Source organism: Camelus ferus, chromosome 9 (genome assembly GCF_009834535.1).
Source record: "Camelus ferus isolate YT-003-E chromosome 9, BCGSAC_Cfer_1.0, whole genome shotgun sequence".
Lineage (NCBI taxonomy): Eukaryota > Metazoa > Chordata > Mammalia > Artiodactyla > Camelidae > Camelus > Camelus ferus.
This window is the reverse complement of record NC_045704.1, coordinates 72,598,412-72,620,426: the sequence shown is the minus strand read 5'-3', so window position 1 is coordinate 72,620,426 and position 22,015 is coordinate 72,598,412. Positions and strand designations below refer to the sequence as shown.

Below are 22,015 nucleotides of genomic sequence, written 5' to 3'. Positions count from 1 at the left end.
ATCTTCCTCCACTGTAAGATCCAGAAAATACTGTCCTAAAACTCATTCCAAGCCCTTGAACCTACTTCTTCCTTCTCTAGCCTAAATTATTATTATTTGTTTTTGCCTTTGGATTCAACCAGGTGTAAAACACCAACACTTTATTTGATAGACACAAAAAATTACCACCCCCCCACTACAGACCCACCATCCACCCCTTTTCAAGATTTTTATGTGTGTTTATGTATCTTTTAGCCAAAAGGTGTGATTCAGTACTAGAAAACAAGCAACTTAAAACTGAGTAATATTTATCCTTAATTTTGAAAGTCTTTGGCTTTTTTTTATCTTTCTTTCTCATGCCTTTCATCTTTTCTCCTCCCTTACCTCTCTTCTATTCTTTGCCCCATTCCAAATCTCAGGGGGAAAAATAAAAACAAAATCTTCCCATTATTGTAAGCAGTTGGGGAAAAACCTTCCCACTTTGTGTGTTCACATCCCAAATTCAGCTTCAGGACTCACTTTGAATATTCAAAAATTCAACTTAAGCATTTATATTACCTTTCGCATGAAATGAACTGAATGTTTAGAGAAGGGCTCAACCTCTTCCTTTGTCTCTGATGTCTATATATGTATTAAGGAAAACTGATGTCCTTCAGATTATCCAAGAAAAAAAGACCACAAAGAACATCATGACATACAGGTAGAGAAATATGAAAAAAGCAGGTAACAAGTAAAGAGAGAAACCCCCAGGAGACCAGGAAAAATGAGAGAACAATGGGACAGGTCTGGGGCTCCAAAAAGTCCGTGGATGAAACCTAGAAAACAAAAGATTTAAGAAGAATCCAAGGAGAGTACAGATTCTTCTAAAGCAACTGATGGTGTTGTGAACGAATGTTCATAAACACACCTAGATTTCTGCCTATTTTGTAAGGCCCTTGGTGATAGTGGTTCCACAGATAGGAAGAGACAGTACAAACCAGGGCAAAAAAAAAAAAAAAAAAAAAAAAAAGTGATAGCAAGAAGTAATGGAACCTTTTCCCTTACCTCTTCTCCTTTGATGCTTCTTATTCTAAATATTTATTAGTGTCATAAATGTATTAAGCCCTGAAAATATCTGTCTCATACGCACGTTAATCTGTAACTCTAATAAAAGCGTGCATTTTTAAGAATGCAAAGATAAAATAAATATATAAAATAGTACACAAGGTATGTCATCGCATGTAACTTCTAAATCATAGCGCATACTGCTATAGCCAAAAAAGCGGGGGGACAGGTACAGACAGTTACACTAAAACTGGCCTCAGACCCGGGTGGAAAAGCCAAGGAACTAGAATATGGCTTTACAAGGTGACGTAAGTGGACACTGCCAAAAGTACTAAGGGCCTTTCACCTTCCATACAACAGTAAGGGAGACGGATTTCTGAAATACACAATAGGATGTGCTCCTCCTACCACTTAGACGTCAGGGGGCTTAAATCACAGTAGAGTAAGAAATGATTTGAAATTTTTTATGACTACATTATTTTAACTGGCAGTAGAAATCCTGAAAAAATTTTCTATTCCTTTTAATTATATACACAGATTAAAAACAAACAAACAAACAAACAGTAAAACCAGCAGGTAAACACTCAGATTTGATCCCAGACTCCTCTTGGGTTAAGGTCATGGAAACGTGGCTTTGTTTTGTTTTGTTTTTCATTTGCAGTACAGTTTATGTTTTTCTTCTATTTCCCTAGAATGCTAATGGTCCCTGGGGCTGTTGGTGCAAAGAAGGGCTGACTGCTAGGAATAAACTTACACTCACTTAATCCTCATGTCTCATTTATTCTCTATCTTCACTCAAGCAAGATCCATGGTAAATTAACCACTACCAAAAGCCTTAAACTATAAAGAATGATGACCGAAGAAATTCTAACCAGGTTCACTGAGAGGAATACATATAGAAGACAAAAATTAGTCAAAGTAGGTAAGAAATGAGAACGGGAATTTCTACTCTCTCATCTGTTGCTCTAACTTGAGATTCTTACAGATGTAGTCAATGCGACCCATAAAGGGAGAGGTATGATAGGAATGGTGCAGTGGGTAGAAAGAAATTTCTTCACGCTAGTGGTCTTCCTGACCCTTAACTTCTAGACTGTACTGAGCAGCTACGGTTTCCATGGCTGTACACAAAGTTACTTGGTTCCCCTGGAAATGCATGGGTTTGGTGTATTTCAAATTCGTGTCTAATTCATAAACAACTGGAATACCAGTGGGTTCATTCAGCCCTGACCCTGCCACGATGGTCTTTACAGAAAGATACTCAGATGTTTGATAGTCTCCTGAAGACTTTTGTCATAGTCTACAATTGGTATCCACTTCACCTTCTTGATTTATAAACCATCTAAAAGGGTAAGACTAGGCCTTAGTACTATTTAGACATTCACCAAAGGGCAGCTAATGTGCAGTACAATATATACAGGGATGCTCCTCACTGCTGCTGCTGCAGAAGGGGTGATCGGAGTCTTTCATCAGAGATTGAGCTATTTTCCTGGCATCTCCATCCTTGACAGACATCCTTTCTTTTTGAGATTGGTCAGACCTTCATAAGATTGCTCACTATTGGCAACTGAAATTGGTCAATGTCACCAGGCACTGTCCAGAGGACCTACATAACTGTCTTCTGTACAAAGATGCAGCAGACGTCAAAATAACAGCCAGACTCTCATACTTTACCTTCTCATGCCCTGCCAGGCTAATCAGTGTTGCCCCTGCAGCTAAAGCAGTTTTCCAGGTTACAAGAGCTCTCAAGGTACCAGATCAGGATATATAAAAATTTTGTACGAATAACTTTCTATGTATTGTATATAAGATAAAACTAATGAAACTATGTTATGTGGATTGAATTTTCTTGAAGCTCATGACTAAAGCTGTAATCAGTGAAGAAACAGTTAATGATTCCAACATGTTTCATCAAAAAGCTAAACATAATGTTAAATATTGAGGCAAGAGTACAGAAAAAAACAGGATTTCTGACAGTAAAAGGACTAAATGTTTGTTGCATCAACTACTCTTTGTATAATCCCAGACTATAGGGGATGGAGGACATTCCCTAAAGTGGAGTTTTTTTTACCTACTACCTACTATTTTCCCTGATAATAAGAATGCAATTTAGGAAAAACTTGATTTTTAAGTAGTTTTGAGTCTTACAAATTCATGCTACTGCTGACTCTGTGAATATTTAAGAACTTCAGAAAATGATTTACAAAATGGTCTTATGTCAGTCTTCTATAAATTAAAATTTTCTGAGTGTGGAATAGAAGATATCTGACTATTTGCGATCAGAATTGCATTTATCAAAACGGCATTCAATCAATCCATAGCTAAATCTAGGCTTCTATATAAACCCACTTTCATTATGTGAATTAGTAATATCCCAGCCATGATAAAAGATAGCAGAAAAGGATTTTGGAACCAGACCCAATGTATTGCATCAAAAGGGAAAACAGCTTATTAAATCCAAGAAAGACATACAAAATATCTGACAAATATCAACTGAAATCTTTTACAAAGAAAAGATGACATAATATAGAGCACAGCAACAAGTAATTTAAGATACAGCAAAACAGCTAAAATATTGAATTGAAAGAAGAGTATCGTTTTTTAGGAATAGTTTTTCATTTTGTAAAATACAGATACTATCAAAATGAGAAAAATATGAACAAATTCAGAAGGTCACTATTCAAACTATGCTGTACAGTCAGCAGCACACATAAATAATATCTTGAAAACTGACACTGAAAATAAAACACAGTGATTAACAAACAAGTCTCAGGCCATATTTTTTTGCATTTTAGACAAAAATGGATTCTGATTAGTCCCTGACAAAATAATGGTACCATAGTCCACTAGGATCCCATGACATCCTCTAAAGAGAAGTTTTACAGCTCTCCTTTAATTTTGTCAGAATCTCACAGCTGAGAAGAAAATTCAACTCCTTCCAAATCACTCCTTCACATTTTTCTCCCTTGGTGACATTCCTTAGAACTTTCACAGTCATTGCTGGTCAACATGATAACAAATATGATTAAACTATATACATTTTATATATATATGTATATATATATAGATAGATAGATAGATAGATATAGATATATATATAGATAGATAGATATAGATAGATATATAGATATATATATATGGTTAAACTGTATATATGGATAAACTATATATATATAAAATATATATATATATATATCCATATATATCCCTTACATGATTTCTCTGAGGAAAAATGATTATTGATTGATTAAAGTCCACAATGAGATTCATCTAAAAGCTCTTTGCATAACTGCTCTCTGCTAATTGAACTACACCTGACCTTAAAAGCCCAAACAAATATGCAGGGAGGCTAATTCTGTACCAGTTTTCAGGGATTCTGGTTGCCTTTGTTTTCTAAAGCTCTATAGCAAAATTTTCTGCTACTATCATGAGCTTGCTTCCTAGAATTCTGCTGCCATTACTCAAAAGATTGACCCAGAAGATGCATTGCTACTAAGGATGCTGGTAGCTCCCAGATAATGGCTTCTGGTTGATATCAGCTTTTGGTAGTCAATTTCCCCCTGGTGTGATAGTTTAACAGGCTGACCAACACATATGACTGCCTGTGCGCTCTGTGGACTCCTCATGGTAACTGTGTATCTGTTTCCTCTGGTACTGGCAAGATCTATAGCAGATAGTCTGGGCAGAGGTTAGCTCATCACTGCACACCAAACAATATCCTGAAAGGAAGCGAGCGATCACTGAACCAACAATCTGGAATAAACAATCCTCTACATCATCCCTTTAATTAAAAATACTGTCTGAACCTCTCTTTCGAGGTATAGTATTACATTTTGACTCTTTCTAAGGCATAAAATCTCACTTTGGATCTCTCTAAAGACTTGTCAGTTTCCAGAGGTTTATGCTCTTGCATTAAAATGGAAGCATTAGTGTTCAGTTGTAGCTTCTCTGGGACATCCACTGAGGAAGACTCTTAAATCCCACTATGCCTCTGAGCAGGCTCTCAATTCCTGAGCTGCATCTAATGTGATGTCACCTGCCATACACAGCCTAAACCACTCATAATTACCAAATACAGAAAACTCACCCAGCAAAGTCTGAGGAAATCTGAATAGTCCTACAACTTTGTAACAATGATATTAAAGTCACAACTAAGCTTTAATAAAAAATGTGTTGTATAAATAATATCTAAAAAAAAGATATATTCCATTAAATGTCTAACTATTGATGTGCCATGTAGCCAACTAATTTACCTTAAAATACATAAACTAAGATCATGTTTAAGATTATGCACACAACAATTTGGGGGTATTTAATTACAAAACAGGTTGATATTAAAAATACCACTGAAATCTGTAAGCCCAGAATAGGTTTTATCTAATTATCATTTTCTCTTCATTCTCATATTTCAAAATGATTATACAACATTTTCTCACAAACATTAAAATACATAAATGTAACATATGATGATTTTTTTTATTTACTAATGCCATTTTGAAATATAGCTCTTTGAAAAGCTAGGCTTTAAGATGTAATAATGGCCTCAAAAAAATCTGAACATCTTTAACCAGAACAAAATACAGTGTTCTGTATTTTTGTCTATTGATCTCCAGCTTATAAAACAGAGGTCAAGGTACCTTGACCAGAGTCAGGAAGTCTGTCAGGACTGAGGTGGAAAGTGGATGAAAAGAGAACAGCGTAGTTTTCCCTAAAGAGTCCTGATGGCGCCACTCTAGTGGGTTTATCTTAAATGAAGAGGAGGGTTGAAATTTTTAACTCTAGACTGTTTCAAATTAAAAATAACCATGGCTCCTGCCATTGACTACCAGTCAAATACTGCAATTATCTGCATATTTACTAATCTTTATATACCATTTTATTGTTCACAAAGATCTAAAACATGCAAGTTCATGTATTCTTCAAAATGACTCAATGAAGAATCTATTTACCAGTGATTATGTTTCAGGTATCATGTAAACAGTTGTTTGAGAACTAAAATTTTAACCCAAGTCACACACCTAAGAGGGTGACAGAGCTAGAAATGGGGTCCAGATATGGCGACTTCATCCCATGTTCATTCCTCTATAGAATACTCTCTCTCAGAGGCATTATACAGTCAATTATGTGATGTAATGATTTGTTACCTATGCAGAATCCCTTAGACAAATCATGCAGTCTCCTAAAAAGACTCAACATACAGAATTAAGATAGAATGACCAATATAGAAAAAAGTGAAAAACTGAAATACAAAAAAGCCTAATAAACTAGATGAATGACAATATTCAATTTGGAATTTTTACATTAAAATTATCTCTCACTTTGGACAGGCTTAAACTCATTTTTATCTTAAAACAAATACAAACAAAACAAGAGAACTAGAACTATGTAACTTACCACTCAAAATTTCTGAAGCTAATATTTATTTTTTAGCCACTCTTCTTCCCAAAGAATATAGAAATGTTTTAGTCAGTCTAGTCTGTAAAAGCACTTTAGAGGGTAGATCATTATACAGTGGCCCAGCAGCCATCACTTCTCTCACTGTTCACTGCCCAGGTGCCTTGGGAGTTGCTGTGTGGAGGAGGGAGCTTGAGAAGGCATCCAACACTTGGCACCACCGCCTTCTGGCATTTGCCAATTCCCTCTAATACACTTTGCACTCCAAGGCTGCTCAGAGCAGGTGGCTTCCGCTGTAGGAAGAGAGCTGTGGAACGATATTCATGAAATGAATATTTATGAACAATCCCACTCTTCATTTTAAGTGTAAGAGAAAGATAAATTTTAAACAGAGAGAACCTTAGGAATTGCTGATCTAAGTATCCATCTTTTAAATATTTACAACCTCCTTGTGTTACTTCTGAAATCCTTTAATCTGAAGTACAGTAAATAAATTAGGAAAGCAACACTGAATCTGCCAGAGAATTCTGATAAATTCTCTTTAGCACAAGCAAACCAGTCACTTATGTAAATAGTATCCTCATTTTTGTGCAAATTGTTCTTCAAGCAAAGTTAAATCGTTTTGTTACTCAACTAAAATCTAGTTTATGACACTCACTTAAATTACGGCATTGAAATCTTTCCTTGTAGTTACTTCAAAATTGGCAAGGCCAATTTCACTAGATTATTGGAATTTTAGGTAAAAGAATTGCTGATATTTTTCAATTCCCTTCCATACAAACATTTTTGAGGGTCTTGTTATAGCTTCAAAATGGGAACAAATGGTCTAATGACAGAAAAAAAAAAACCAAAATACTTGAAATAATATTGTTTTATAAAGTTCAGTATAGGGATTATAAATTACCACTTCTTGTATGCAATTTACACAGTGTTTGTTTAACTCTTCCTGTCTCCTAGAATATATATTTCAAGTTTTTAGATTAATGGAATTTATTTTTCAGAGCAGATTTAGGTTTAAAGAATAATTAAGCAGAAAGTAGAGTATTACCAAATATCACTCCCTGAAACACACACCTGCACAATTTCCCATTATTAACATCTTGTATTAATGTACACAGTGAACTGTATTACATGCCCCTTGAATCTCATGTAGAATCCCTAAGCCTCAATGTCATGGTATTTATAGATGCTGCCTTCTAAGGATGATTAGGTTTAGATGAGGTCATGAGGAGAGGGGCTCTCATGATGGGATTAGTGCCCTCAGAGAAGAAGAAGAGATACCAGAACTCTTTCTCTGCCATGTGAGGGCCCAGCGAAAATGCAGTAATCTGCAAATCAGAAAGAGAGCTCTCTCCAGAACCTATGCTGACACTCTGATCTCTGACTTCCACCTTCCAGAGCTGTGAGAAAATAAATCTCTGACACCAAGACATCCAGTATTTTGTTATGGCAGCCCAAGATGACTAACATAATGTGGCTCATTTGTTAGAATTGATGAACTAATATTGATACATTATTATTAACTACAGTCCATAGTTTAGAGTTCACTATTTGTGTTGTACATTCCACACATTTTGACAATTGTATAATGACATGCACCCACATTATGCTATCATACAGGATAGTTTCACTACCCTTAATTGATATGTATTTTAATTACTTCTTCAGATTGCTCACCAACTGCCACCTTAGTATTTTTCCTCCCAGTCTAAGAGAGATCACCAGTTTAAAAATTCTGGTGTATACAGAGCCATTCCATTTTTCTTCATTAATACTGGACTTAATTACCTTGTTTCATAAACCAATTTCTTTAAATGGATTTCACCCAGTACTATGAGGTTAGAAATAATTCTACTTAATGAAATTGTTGGTCATGAGGGGATTCACAGTCTTCGTGACTCACAAAGTCTAAGCCACAAATAAAAGAAGTTGGGATTTTGAGCTCGACAATGACTTTCAGTATAATGCCTGCTAATTATTTAAATCAGCTTGGAAAAATTTACAAGCTGGTCAGTTAGAAACTATATAGGCGGTTGAGGAGCTAAGACCAGATCACTGTCCCTATTTCTTAAAGTCAGATTTGGGGAAAATCTGCCCTCTCTTCCAATTCCTACCTCATACAGTATCACAACACAGTTAGAGTAACAGTTCTAACCCTGGGGATGAAATAGTATCAATTGTACTGTATGACCCTGGGTAGGGTATTTAACATTGCAGAGCCTCAAATTCTTTGTTTGTAAAATATCATAATGATACTTGCACCCCATAATTTCCTCCAATGATTAAATTACTTGGTATATATCAAAATTCCTAACAGAGTGCTTGATATTTGACAGATGCTCAATGAATATTTGTCACTATTGTTGTCATCATCATTATTATTATAATAATTATTATACAGTAGAGATCTAAGAAGGAAATTAACCATAGCAACAGCTGCCTGCAGTACAGGCAAAAATGATCAAGAATTGTATCAGAACTTCTATCCTGGGTATGGATATCTATAGCCAACATAATATAGCATACAAATAGTGGAGACAGCATTAAATTCAAAAACTATTTACTGAAATTTCTCCTGGCTTCCTTCTGGGTTAGTCTTACATGTGTCTATGTACTATCTAATGGTAGAATAGTACAAAATGCAATTAGTCTTTGAAAACCACATGGTTCTCTTCATTAGATCATGAATTTGGAGACAACTTATTTTAATAGATACATGTAAATTACTTGGGAATAGTAATATTTAATACTATAGGTGTTTACCTGTCCTGGCAAAATCGAAATGCTAAACAAATGTTATGTCATGCAGCCCAAACTATATCTGAGTATCATTATTATTTTCCATTCTACATTAAACATCCACTAGTAACTTAACTAAGCTAATAAATGATGAAAACAATTTTAACCCAGGACTTCTGGTTACAAAGATCCTGCACTCAACTGTTCTTTCATACTGGTAAATAAAAATACATCAGGAATCAGAAAAATCAATTTTAATATAATGATATGGCATATACTAGGGGGAAGGGTATAGCTCAGTGGTAAAGTGCGTGCTTAGCATGCACGAGGTCGTGGGTTCAATCCCTGGTACCGCTGTGAAAAATAAGTAAATAAATAAACCTAATCCCTCCCTCCAAAAAAAGGGAAGGAATTCTTCCCATAACCATGGAAAAGTCGCAACCCTTCTAAAGTACTTTTTTTCTTTATAGAGGGGTCCTATAGACCTATATACCTTCAGAGTTACTCTGAGGATACAATGAGAGGTCTTTGAAATCTGCAAGAGAAAATATTAGTCATTAGCACAATATTTTTTTAATCAAGGGACCCTATGTGGTGCTGTAGAACTTCCTGTGGTTTCTTTCTGGACTAGGATGACATGTATCTGTGTTTTTTAAGTATAGCAGGCTGGAAAAGTATCGTAATTTGCACCTGTGCACCTGTACATTGTTTGCGTGTCTTTGCGTACGTGTGTGTGTACACAGCTGCCTTTGGGAATTAGTCCTTTTGAACATGTAAATAGATTTTTAAAAACTGGGAGAGCTTCTAAGTCAATATTCATCATTAAAATATCTTGTTGTGGTAAAGGACAGAACTTTCACAAACGACTTGTAGATTCTAATACTTATATTTTTCAATTTTTAATATATAAGCCTGTAGGGGGAAGGGGATAGCTCAAGTGGTAGAGAGCACGTTCAGCACCCAAGAGGTCCCGGGTTCAATCCCTGGTACCTCCTTAAAGCTGAAATCAATGAAGAAACCTAATCACCCCCCTTAGGAAACAAATAATATATAAGCTTGTATTTTTATTAGCTTATCATTTTACAAGCCTGAACTTGACATATCAAAGGCAATTTCCCCCAGACAAAATAAATTGTGGTTTATAAAACAGCAAGAGTTGAATGTTAAGTCACTTCAGGGATTTTTCTTAAGGCTGATGCTTCCGCCTCTCATCTTCATAAATGAATGTGCACTCATAGCAGAAAGAACTGAAGGGAAGCTTGAAGGAAATGTAAGAGGACACTGGACACTTTTTTTCTCATTTTTGTATTATCACATTTGTATTGCTCAGTCCTACTTTAAGTTTATTCATACTGGAAGAATTCTGTTTTACTGATATTATGACAGATTTAACCTTATTTTAGCAATTCTCTTAGTATGTGAAAATCTAAAAACTTTCTGGTATTCACTGAAGCACAGCTTTTTAGCTAACAGCTTTCCAGTGTCCTGTGGCCAGTAACCCATATTGTCATTAGCTGCAGCACTCATGGTTCAGTGGTAATTAAAATTAGCCTTATGGGGATAAAAAATTCTGAAAAAAAATCACTGTTTCCACATTTTATTTATTTTTCACAATGCATTCACTAAGATATAGAGTTAGAGATAAACTTTAAGAAAACTGATACAAAAGCAAAAATGATAGAACAAGGCTTTTGAATTCAGAAAGGTACCAACATATTCATCATAATTATTAAAATATAACATTTTTATCCCTATTCCATGCTGCCTAGCTTCTTGATGCAAAGTTGAGGTTTCACTAAGAATAATTATCATTCATCATCATTTAAGTTGGGAAGTCTAACTTCTGAGGTAAATGAGATTAAAGTAGAATAAGAGAGATCCTTCCAGGAAAGAGAAATAAATAGCTTTTGCAGACACTATTTTTAAAAGGTGAAAAATCTATAATTTTCATTTTAAAAAACAAATCCACTCAAAGGAAAAGTACAGCATTTACCTCAAGCAGAAATTACTTATAACAGCGGAATGATACAGAATAAGATATTTTGTTGAAAAAATTTTAATTTCAGAATCACTCAACACTCTATATTTATCAAAAGAATATTCCCACATATAGTTTAACTTATTCTGACTGTCCCCTTGAGCCAATTCATGGTCAAACTTTTACAAAAAGGACTTGACATTGTTTATATTCTGATCTCTCACTTGCTCCTTGATCTGCACACTGTAGATGACTGGCCCTACTTACTAATCCACTGAAGGCAGTCAAGCTAAAGTAATGAGTGGCTTCTACACCATACCATGAAATAAACATTTTTCTACTCCATTTCTCTGCAACATGTGATAATGTTGATCCAACACGTGACACTGTTGATGCAACACGTGACACTTTCTCCTTGGCACACAGGACAAAACTCTCCAATTCCTCTTCTAACCTTTCCCAACGTGGCCTCTTTAACATCGGTTCACTCTATTTTCTCTGCTTTTCTCTACAGGTTTGCTACCTGTCCATAATCCTCTTTTTTGTTTTCATTCATTCTGTGTGTTCTTTCTTGGTGGCGCTCATCCATTCCCATGAGTGACAGCGATCAAATCTGAATCTCTTGCTCCAACAAATTCCTAAATCTTCAGTTGATATTTTTGCTTATGGAACAGTTCCACTTGGACGTCCCACTGCCATTTTATTCCTGCTTACCACGTCCCAAGATGCATGCCTTTCTCTGCCCAAATCTCTGTCCTATCTGGATTTCCTTATCTCCAATACGGAGTTTGACCCATCTCTTAGTTTGCTCCACCCCTATCAGTCCTAAATAATTTTTTAGTGTATGATTTCTCTTTAGTACTTTTCAGACCTTAAAAAAACCTTTCCCTGAAATATAATTTGAAAAGACACATGTACCCCAGTGTTCACAACAGTACTATTTACATAGCCAAGAGATGGAAACAACCCAAATGTCCATCAACAGATGACTGGATAAAAAAGATGTCATATATTTATACAATGGAATACTACTCAGCAATAAAAAAGAATAAAATAATGTCATTTGCATGGATACACCTGGAGATTGTCATTCTAAGTGAAGTAAGTCAGAAAGAGAAAGAAAAATACACCATATGATATCGCTTATATGTAGAATCTTAAAAAAAAAAAAAAGGACACAAATGAACTTATCTACAAAACAGAAACAGACTCACAGACATAGAGAACAAATTTATGGTTACCGGTGGGTAAAGAGGGTAGGGAGGGATAAATTGGGAATTTGAAACTTGCACCCCTTAGAGAGTGATGGAAATGTTAACTATCTTGATTGTGGTGGTTTCATTGGTGTATACATCTATTAAAATTCATCAAATTGTACATCTGAAATATATGTAGTTTACCATACAGGAATCACACCACAATAAACCTGTTAAAAAAAAAAAAAACTTTTCTGAACTCTTGCCATGGCCACCTAACCATTCATTCTGCCAAATCAACTCTCCGTTCATTCACTGGATTTCTCTGATCAAAAAATGTTTCTGTCAAAGTCCAGAAACTATCAAAAATAAAATCACAGTAATAAAATTGTATTTAGTAAGAATTTATTGGACAGTTCATGAACTGGGAGTTTTCAAACCAACAGTGGAATGAAGCTCAGAGGCATGTTGTAATAGGACAATTTATATACTGAAGATGAAGAGGTTGTTTATTCTTTATAAATATTGGTTATAGCATCAGAGTTCCTCCAAATGACAGAGGGTTGGTTAAAAGTAGTTATATCTTACACCATTTTCAGAAAATAATTTAGGTTTTGTTCATGATTTTCAGAGGCATTTACAAAATATGACCCAAGTTAAGTTTCACTTGCATTGCAACATAAGCTAAATTAGGTATTACTTACATGGCTTAACTGATTTTATGTGCTCAGGGAATTTTCAAATCTAGTCTGTTTTTTGTACTTTATTTTAACAAAACAAACAAATTAATTAAATCACACCTTGCTAAATATTTTTCTATATTCCCTGTTGTCAATAGTATTGATTCAGACCTCCTCAGGATGGTCGAGTCTTTCCATCTCTTTCAAATTCTCCCAACTCATCGCTAATCCTCACCTCTTTATAATTCAACAACACTGAAATTCTCAACTTCTCCAAACACTTCAGGCTCTCTTTTTGAACTTCTGATTATACCCCTGTGAAACGCTACCCAGAAAGCTACCCATTCTTTAAGCATCAGCTTATTTATCATCTCTCATGCATTTCACAACTCAACTCCAAATGAGTAGCTCCCCTTCTGAGCCAAAAGAAATAGTTCATTCTTCTATGGCAACATGTATCACATTATGTTATGTACACATGTCTACCTCACTTTTCTGTATGTTACTTATGTTCTAACACATAGAGAGTTAAAATACGTATTTTTTAAACATTTTAACTAAGTTCTATGTTCAATGCATTATATTTTAATGTATATTTAATATGTATCAATGCATATTGTGTATTTTTAGTGTATTATAATCAATTTAACATGTTAATACAACTTAGAATGATTATAAATATGCATTGATCTTATTTCTGTTATTCCTGAGTGACATATCTATGGAGATGTTTGTTGTTAAATTAAAACACTCTAAACTTTTCAGCTATTTTAGGGTATCTATATTAGGGCTTGTGTCTATTGACAGTCTGTTAGACTACCAACTCCTGCTGCTAATGGTGCATCTTTCTGCAGAAGATTCCAACCAAATCCATTCAATTTTTTTCCTCAATTTAAGGTGATCTAGAACACCAGCAAACCAACCTCATAGCTCTGTATACAGTAAAAATGCATGATAGTATGGCAGGACTTTCTTAAGAAACAAAGTATTTGTATTTTAATGTTTAGACTGTTTTTCTGTTTGGATCTAAAAAAATTAATATGCATTTCTTTATATAAATTGAGGTATCTAGTTAAGTGACAATGAAATAAGCAACATGGTACTAAATTATATTCATTTGTGTATCAAAATAAAAGCACAAATTAACTTCCATCAGGTGTTTACACTATACTTTCTTTCAATTAAAAGGTGAAAACCCTCAAAAAGTTTGGTGGGTGACAAATATAGAAATAAGCACTTGTAAAACAACCTGACTACACCCTAGTAGGTAGTATGAGAGCCATGAAATCAAGAATCTGTGCTTCTCTATGGGGTGACAGAAGTAAGGAGTAGTGGATGTTTCACTAGAAATACCTCGGAAAATTTTTATATTACACATTTTAGTGCTCATTCCTACACTGTGGGGAAGGAAAGCCCACAGCATATGAATACTAAAAAAAAAAAAGTGTCCTAGGTAATCTGGCTTTCTCTACCTCCACCTCTGTTGGGAACTTCTATAAGAAAAGACCCTTCCCATCTCCCCTAAGTTTGCTGGAGGACAGGAGTTGAGAAAACCTTCAGAGAAAGAACAAACTTTGAGTTGAATTTTCATGGGTAAGAAATCCATTAACATTCTAGAGGAAGGAAATACTATCTAAGGGCACAGAGGAACCAGAAAGAGTGATTGGGGCAAGTCTTACACTGTGACGTGCAAGGGCAAAGTTGAAGAGGCAGCTGGAAAGCTAGGCAGGCACTGCGTATACTTTATGAAAAACTAGAAATTCCTCACTTGTGTGATGAGGCAACTGTGTTGTCTGTAGCCATTCAAGCACAGATAATATCACATTCACTACTCTCAGTGATACCAATGGGGGGAAATGAGGTCACTTTTGTGCACTGTAGCAAAAACACTGTGTCAGGGAAGACTGTTAGGGGCAAAGGTGAGCACAATGTTCTTAATGAGTTATAGAAGACCTTTAAAACAATGAGCAACATCCCTGGAGCTACTGACATCTCAGAGATCTTTTAAATGTCCAAGTACAAAGAGATAATGTCTACATTATATGAGGAAGGTAAAGTAACTGTTTTGTAATTGACCAAGTAAAATTTCACTATTATTCATTGACTACACACTATTTACTGGGAATATTTGTCCAAAAAAAAAATCTGATGGAAATACTAATATTGGTGACAGCTAACATTTTTAACATTAATATATTTTTAGACACTATATTAAGCATTTTAGCTGGCCAATTATTCTGTGGTAATTCTCACAATAACTTCATAAGCTGAGTACTAAGATTTATTCCTAACATAAAGATAAGGTAACTGAGGTATGCGTAACTTCCTTAGAGCACACAGTTGTTAGATAGCAGAACCAGAATACACATCCAGGTCTGGCTAAATCTAGACTACAAGCTCTTTATCACTCAGTTATACTGACATGGTGGGATAAATAATTATGAACCTCACTTTCTTCAAGGAACAGAATACTGTCTAACATAAAAACAACCAGACTGAGAAATAATATTTTAGTCCAGATTCCACTCAAAAACTTTTTTGTGGCTGACAGGGTGTAACAATCCTTTAGCAGCACTCTTAATATCCATGGGTATTAAGAACATTGCCACCCCTGTAATAGTGAAATGACAGTTTATCATTTTTAGGTTAGTGCTGAGGTTCTTGATAGCAAAAATACCTTAGTTGTAAAAGATCACAAAGAATAAAATTACCAGTAACTACAATCTCCAGATCTGAACAATCAGAGGTTTGAATTTTTTCTTTTGCTGCCTAGCTGTGTGACATTGCTTTCCAGCTCTCTGGGCCTCCAACTGTTCATTATTAAAATAGATTTAACAATACAAACCAATCACAAAACCCTGTCGCAAAGTATTAGCAATGTAACTGGGTTAAGGGCTTCTTAATGAAAGTGCTGTTTAGATACGTTTTCTACTGCTGTCCTCATGCGTGCATGAGAGGCAAACCAGGAAAAGTCACTACCCTCCACGAAAGCAGTCAAGAGCTTGAATTTTAAAGAATGACATTGTTTTCTAACATCATCAAAATATAATATTCTTGTTTGGTTTCTCTCAGGCACAACACATAGTAAAACCAAAAAATATTTTAAATCCCACACATACAAAATGTAAAATTAGTGAAGCTATATTTCAGAACTAAGCCATGCTTATTATTTATAAAAAATTACTTCAAATATTTGAATAAATGATAAGTGCTCATTACATATTGCACTTCAATGATCACACAACTTGTAAAATTTTTATGCAGGATGCATATATAAAAACATTAACATGAATAGATGAATGTTTATTGGCATAATTTACTGAGTTTATATTAAGTACCATTAAATGCTCTTTAATTTCCCACATTCTTTCATAGCTATTTTTTAAATTAACATTAACCTTCAAAATGTAGACTGCAGTCTTAATATACTATGCCATTTAACAAACTACTTATGATTTTATGAAGCTGAACATTTAAATTAAGGCACTAATCACTGCAAGTAAAGAAGATGTGGCATTATATATTTTTATATTTTATTATCTATTGATTCAACATGGAAATTATTTGAACAATGATGTTGGAAGTATTTAATTTTGGTAAAGGAAATAACATAGATACAGTTTAAAAAGTTTTATTCAATTAAGGCCGGCACAAGAATACACTTTAATCAAAATCAACGATTCTATTGACTGAGATGAAAAAGTACTGAACTTCTACTTTCAAAATGGCAATTCTATTTTTAAAGTAGACATAACTGTACCTTATTATTTATATTTCCCAAACATAAATAGTATCTCCTTAAATACACTTGGCTGGTAAAACAATTTTCTGGGAATTAGAGACATTTTATTTCATCCGGCTATCTTTTAAATATACGAACGAATGGCTGTTACTTCTCTACAAATTGATAGATTCCTTCAGTTGATAAAATATGATTGCTGTTTTCTCTTTTCTGTGCATTTAGAAATGCAAACAGCTTTGTTACACATAATGGCAAATCTAGCTTTCTCTTAAGAAAGCTTCCTCTTCTGAAAGATTCTGACCAAATACATAAACATTCAACCAACTAAAAATGTTATGTGAATTCTTAGAGACTTCAATTAAAAAAAAACAAAACTCTTCATTGTCTTTTTAAAAGCAAATCAAGTAAATTAAAATGTTTTGGAGTTTCATGTTTTGACCTAGTAGTCCTTGAACTTGCCAACTCTGAGCCAACGTGAGCATTACCAGCCCTGGACTGATGGCACCACAGCCAGTGTCTCCCAGGATGTGTCCAGGCTGTGACTTGATGGGGCTGTTAGATATGCTAGGATAAAGACAAACGATTTCAGAGTAAGAACTTGTTATATGGTGCACTGGCACAAAGCATTCCTGAACAACTTGCCACTGATTTGAAAGAACTAATGTGCCTTTACCTTCTGTACTAGTATCTTCCCACATACAGATAACACATACTTGGAGAATCTACCAGAATATAAAGTAACATTTAAAAAATATTATAAAAGAACCAAAGGCCTAGAGGTCTGCAGTATAAATTGAATTCCACTTTGGGCTTGTGCTAATAAATAGATTGCTTTTGCAGATATAGATTGAAGAGGCATAGCCTTATTGAAAAGTAATAGTGACTTTGAAAGTAAGCCCACAGGATCAAAAATGTCATTGTGTGCTCCCATGACAGAGTCTTTCTAAGTCAATTTCCTCTCAAGGATTGACCAGGGCTGTTCTAACCAGAGACACTGCTGAAAACATCAGCCTGGTTGAGAGAGCTCCACTGTGCTTGGAACTGGGATGGAAAAGATAGAACAAACAAGAAACTACACAGAAAGTTTGTGGTGCAAACACCTAAGGAAAGGCAAAGTGAATTCCACAGATGGAAGGGGCAGAGATACTGATCAACTTGAGGCCTGAGATAAGAAATTAAAGCCAAAGAGTAAAGATAAAGCAAAATCATACTGGCTAAGATAGAGTGAAATGGGACAGAAGCCTTGACATGGGACAGAAATGGGGGAGTCCTGAGAATTCACTTGCATGGGCTAGCTTCTATGTGTATTGGTACTGAGGGGGCTTACAATTTTTTGGGAGAGAAAAGTGTCATCTATTCATAATTCATCTATTTTCACATTTAATGAAGCATATTGGCACTGACGCTGAGGCACAGGCATTGAGTTGTTCAAGACTTAGAGGACCCCAGCCCCACAAAACCTCTCAAATCATACTGTCTCTCAACCAGTTCTGGCTGGAAAAGTCTGATCACTCTGCAAATAAAATGCAAAATTGCATTCCTGAAGAAAATATCACATTTTCCAAAAGCATGCATTACAACCAAGAAGGGTTACAGGATAATGGGTTATGTTGGGTTATGTCAGATCACTCAAACCTATTATCATTTGATTAGAGAATTAACAGAACAATAACTGTGCTAGTATATGAGCACGGTTAAAATATAACTTAGTTTCTAATAAATAAGGAAATAACTTCAGTAAATATAGGATTTTAACTTTCAAGAAAAATGTGAAGGCAACTTGACGGAAAGGGAGGTGGGGATATACTGAGGCTGCTCAGCTACAGAGAAAAGAGCAAAAGGCACAACCTGGGGGTACTGGAAGCAAGAGCGGCAAAGTGCAAATCCACGTCGAGTCAGGGAAAGTGACATTAGGTGAAGTATCGTCATGTAAAGAACCACACAACTGCAGCTTGCTGTGCTCAGCTGTGTTACTACACTTTGTTTCCGTTACTTACGGTGCAAAATATTAATATTTGGAAAAATACACATGAACCAACCTAAATTCACATTTTATTGCCATCATTCCTAAATGAACTGACCAGCTAATCCAATACGTTTGAGCCTGTTGGAGTAAGGAGAAGGGGAAGAGATCTGACTTTTAAACAAAGTTCAAAGCCATAAAACAGAGGAGAAGAGGCACTAGTGGGCTCTAAGCTGTTTTCCCCACTGAGCTTCAGTCCAATTCTCAGTCGGCAGGATTCTTGGAGATCCAAAATGTAAGACCCTGAAATCCTTTGTAGATCAGCTATTTGAGAAGTCCCAGCATAGTGACTGCTTAAAGGGATTTAAAAATTCAATGTAAAAATATATATATAGTGTATCTTAAATCATCCTGTGGACTGATGAAAAAATTGTTAACTCCATTCATCACTGAGATACATATTACAGGTGCAAAATTACCATGTTCTTGCCAGCTGACTTGACTGCAGACAGCAGTTGTTAGAGCAGAAAATGTTTTCATGTCAGTCATAATGATAATTCTTTAAGGAAAGGATAATATATTTAAACTGTAACAAACTGTATTAATCCTACAAAAGAAAAATGTGTCATCATTTTTTTATGAATAATACTTTTTACTCTTCTATAATCTAGGCTGATCAGTCCAACCTGGCATATCTCAGGTAATTCCATTCTGTACTGTGTATAATAATATTGACCAACAAGAGTGTGTACAGATGAGAATAACCAGGAAGGTGGAAGTCCTGGAAACATATCATTAGAGGAATGGTCAAAAAGTCTGGGCATGTCCTTCCTGGAAAAAGACAAGTTTAGGGAGCTTGTTATTTTAAAGGGCCATCATGTAACAGAGAAAAGCAGACCTCTCAGTTGGTACAACACAAGGCAGAACTAAACAATGAATGGAATTTGAGTGGCAACAGGACTTACTCATGATAGGGTATGTCCAGTATCAAAGCATCAACTTGCGTAAGATTGATTTTACTAACACTGAAAGTATCCGGGTTGAAAAATCTATGTAGCAGGGATGTTGCAAAGTGCATTTCAATACTGAGTGAAATCTGGACTAGATGACATTTAAACCATATTCTTTGATGTTCTAAATCTTTCCCCCTAACCATTTGAGAACAATACATATACTGTGACAATGCTTCCTCATGCTCATTTGGTTATATGAATGTTTGTGAAATTTGGCTGCGCATCAAAACCAGGAGCTTTTGAAAAGTGCAAATACACATCCTATTCCAAGCCCACTGAGTAGCATTTCTGATGATGCAGGGCCATGAAATCTGTATTTTCAATGGCAACAGGTAATTATGCTGCATCCAGACATCTTTTCAAAGCATTGGGTTCCTAAGGTCAAAGCAATGGACTCTATCCTTTTATTGAATGGTTAGGTTTTCAAAGTTGTGCTTTTAAGTGACTGAAGACTAGCCGATTTAACTCATTAGCCGATTTATTACGGGAAGTAATACTGACTTCAAGGACAAGAACTGTGCCCAGCACTTCATATGCATTCTCCAGTTTTATTAGTAACAGCCTTTGAAGTCAACTACCACTGCTTTTGTTACTTTACTGGGGGATGTAGTGCTAAGACACTTTGTTCTCCGAAATCACAGACTATCAGAGACTTAGCTGTTTGAAATCAGATCAGTAAAAATGGAACAGCCCACTCTTTTCTGGAAGATTTAAGTTACTCTGACACTGCGAAGCAGTGTCAATTTTCAACCGAGGTACAAAACTTTGATAAGTGTTTTTCAGCCACAATGTTCAACATTTATCTTAACTTTGTAGTTTCCAAGGAAACAGAATTCAGAGTCCACATCTCAGCTCAGGCCACATGCTAACTCCTTTACATTAGAGCCTTGTTCTTTTTTGGCATTATTAAAATTCTGCTCTATTTAAATACTATCGAAACTCCATCCTTCCCTCAAGTCCTGTTTTTAACCCTGTTTCTTCCTTTGCTTTGTGAGATGCTCCATGGTTCCTCTGGTGTGCACTCTCTCGATGCAACAAGTCAATAAACCTAACTTTGTTATAGATACAGATACAGATACAGATATAAGTGTATAGATAGAGCTATGTCCTTGATGCTCTTTGATCAAATGCACTATACCATACCGGTAGATATTTTAATCCTCAATTTAAAGATTTTAGTAAAATAAGGCTCAGAAAAGAACTTATTCAGGATCACACAGTAAGTGACAGGACTGGGATTTCAACCCAGATCTATGACTTCAAAACCCAAGCTCTTAACACTGCACACAGAGTCAGAGACTGTTGGAGCTGAAAAAGAAACTCAGGCACACCGTACTGCTAAATGAAAAATCAGGATTAGAATCCAGACATCTTGACCTCCCAAGCCCCATCACAAGGGTAGTTTTGTTTTTATTCAACTGTCAGTTAGCAACTTTTCAGGGTTTCCCTTTTGCTTGCACCCCTGGGGACCCAATATGTTCCTAGGGCTTTGGAGATACCTGGAGCCTTCATTGAGACTCTAACTCTGGCAACTTCAGGCAACACCCAAAACTCCAGATATTTCCTGATTATCCCTCCCTGACAGATGAGATTTTCACATCAAACTAATGCATTTCAATTTCAAAAGCTGCTGAAACATAATGCATCAACCTTCCTGGATATAGTTAATAGACTACTTGCCTAAAATGAGTGAATTCTGTGAAAGCATTATCCTTCTCTTCCTTTTCCATTCATCCCAGTATCAGAGCACATGGGTCGTTAACTTTCTAGTCAACCCTGAGTTCACGTTACTCACATTCACTCCTGCCACTGTGAAGCTGTGTAAGGCAGCAACAGCCATCAAAACCCAGGAATATTTACTAACTGTGGCCACATATTTAACAGTGGATGCCCAACAGTGGTTCAAGATGGTTGAACCATTGATTTTTAGATGGGGCAATTATCTCATGCTATTCAATGCAAATATAATGGAAGTTAATCAAAATCATGCAAAAGACACATGATTTCATGCAGTTGATGCAAGTGCTATGAGAACTGCTCTGCTCAAATACAAAGGGACTATTGAAGGGCAGCTGGCAAATGTATACCCTTCAACAACTGAAGGGAGAAATTACGGACGGGTTCTTCAAAAAACAATGATTTGAATGTCACAGGAACATTCAAAAGAAGCCCTGAAAAAATTAGGGAACTCCTTGAAGAGTTTTGCAAAACAAATCTATTTATGACTATGCTGTGCAACCAAATGATTTAACTTTTTTAAAAAAATAGGCACACACACACGTACAAATTA

General features: G+C 35.5%; 1 protein-coding gene and 1 long non-coding RNA gene across 2 annotated transcripts in view; one reads left to right on the top strand and one right to left on the bottom strand.

Moving 5' to 3' along the window:
* Positions 1 to 22,015, bottom strand: part of LOC116665913 — a 139,122-nt gene that overhangs the window by 6,898 nt on the left and 110,209 nt on the right. Inside the window, exon 3 of the long non-coding RNA XR_004322699.1 lies at positions 6,415 to 6,721. This is a non-coding gene — a long non-coding RNA (uncharacterized LOC116665913). The remainder of the gene's footprint in view (positions 1 to 6,414; positions 6,722 to 22,015) is intronic.
* Positions 1 to 22,015, top strand: part of OLFM3 (olfactomedin 3) — a 173,542-nt gene that overhangs the window by 92,924 nt on the left and 58,603 nt on the right. The gene's annotated exons all lie outside the window — the stretch shown is intronic.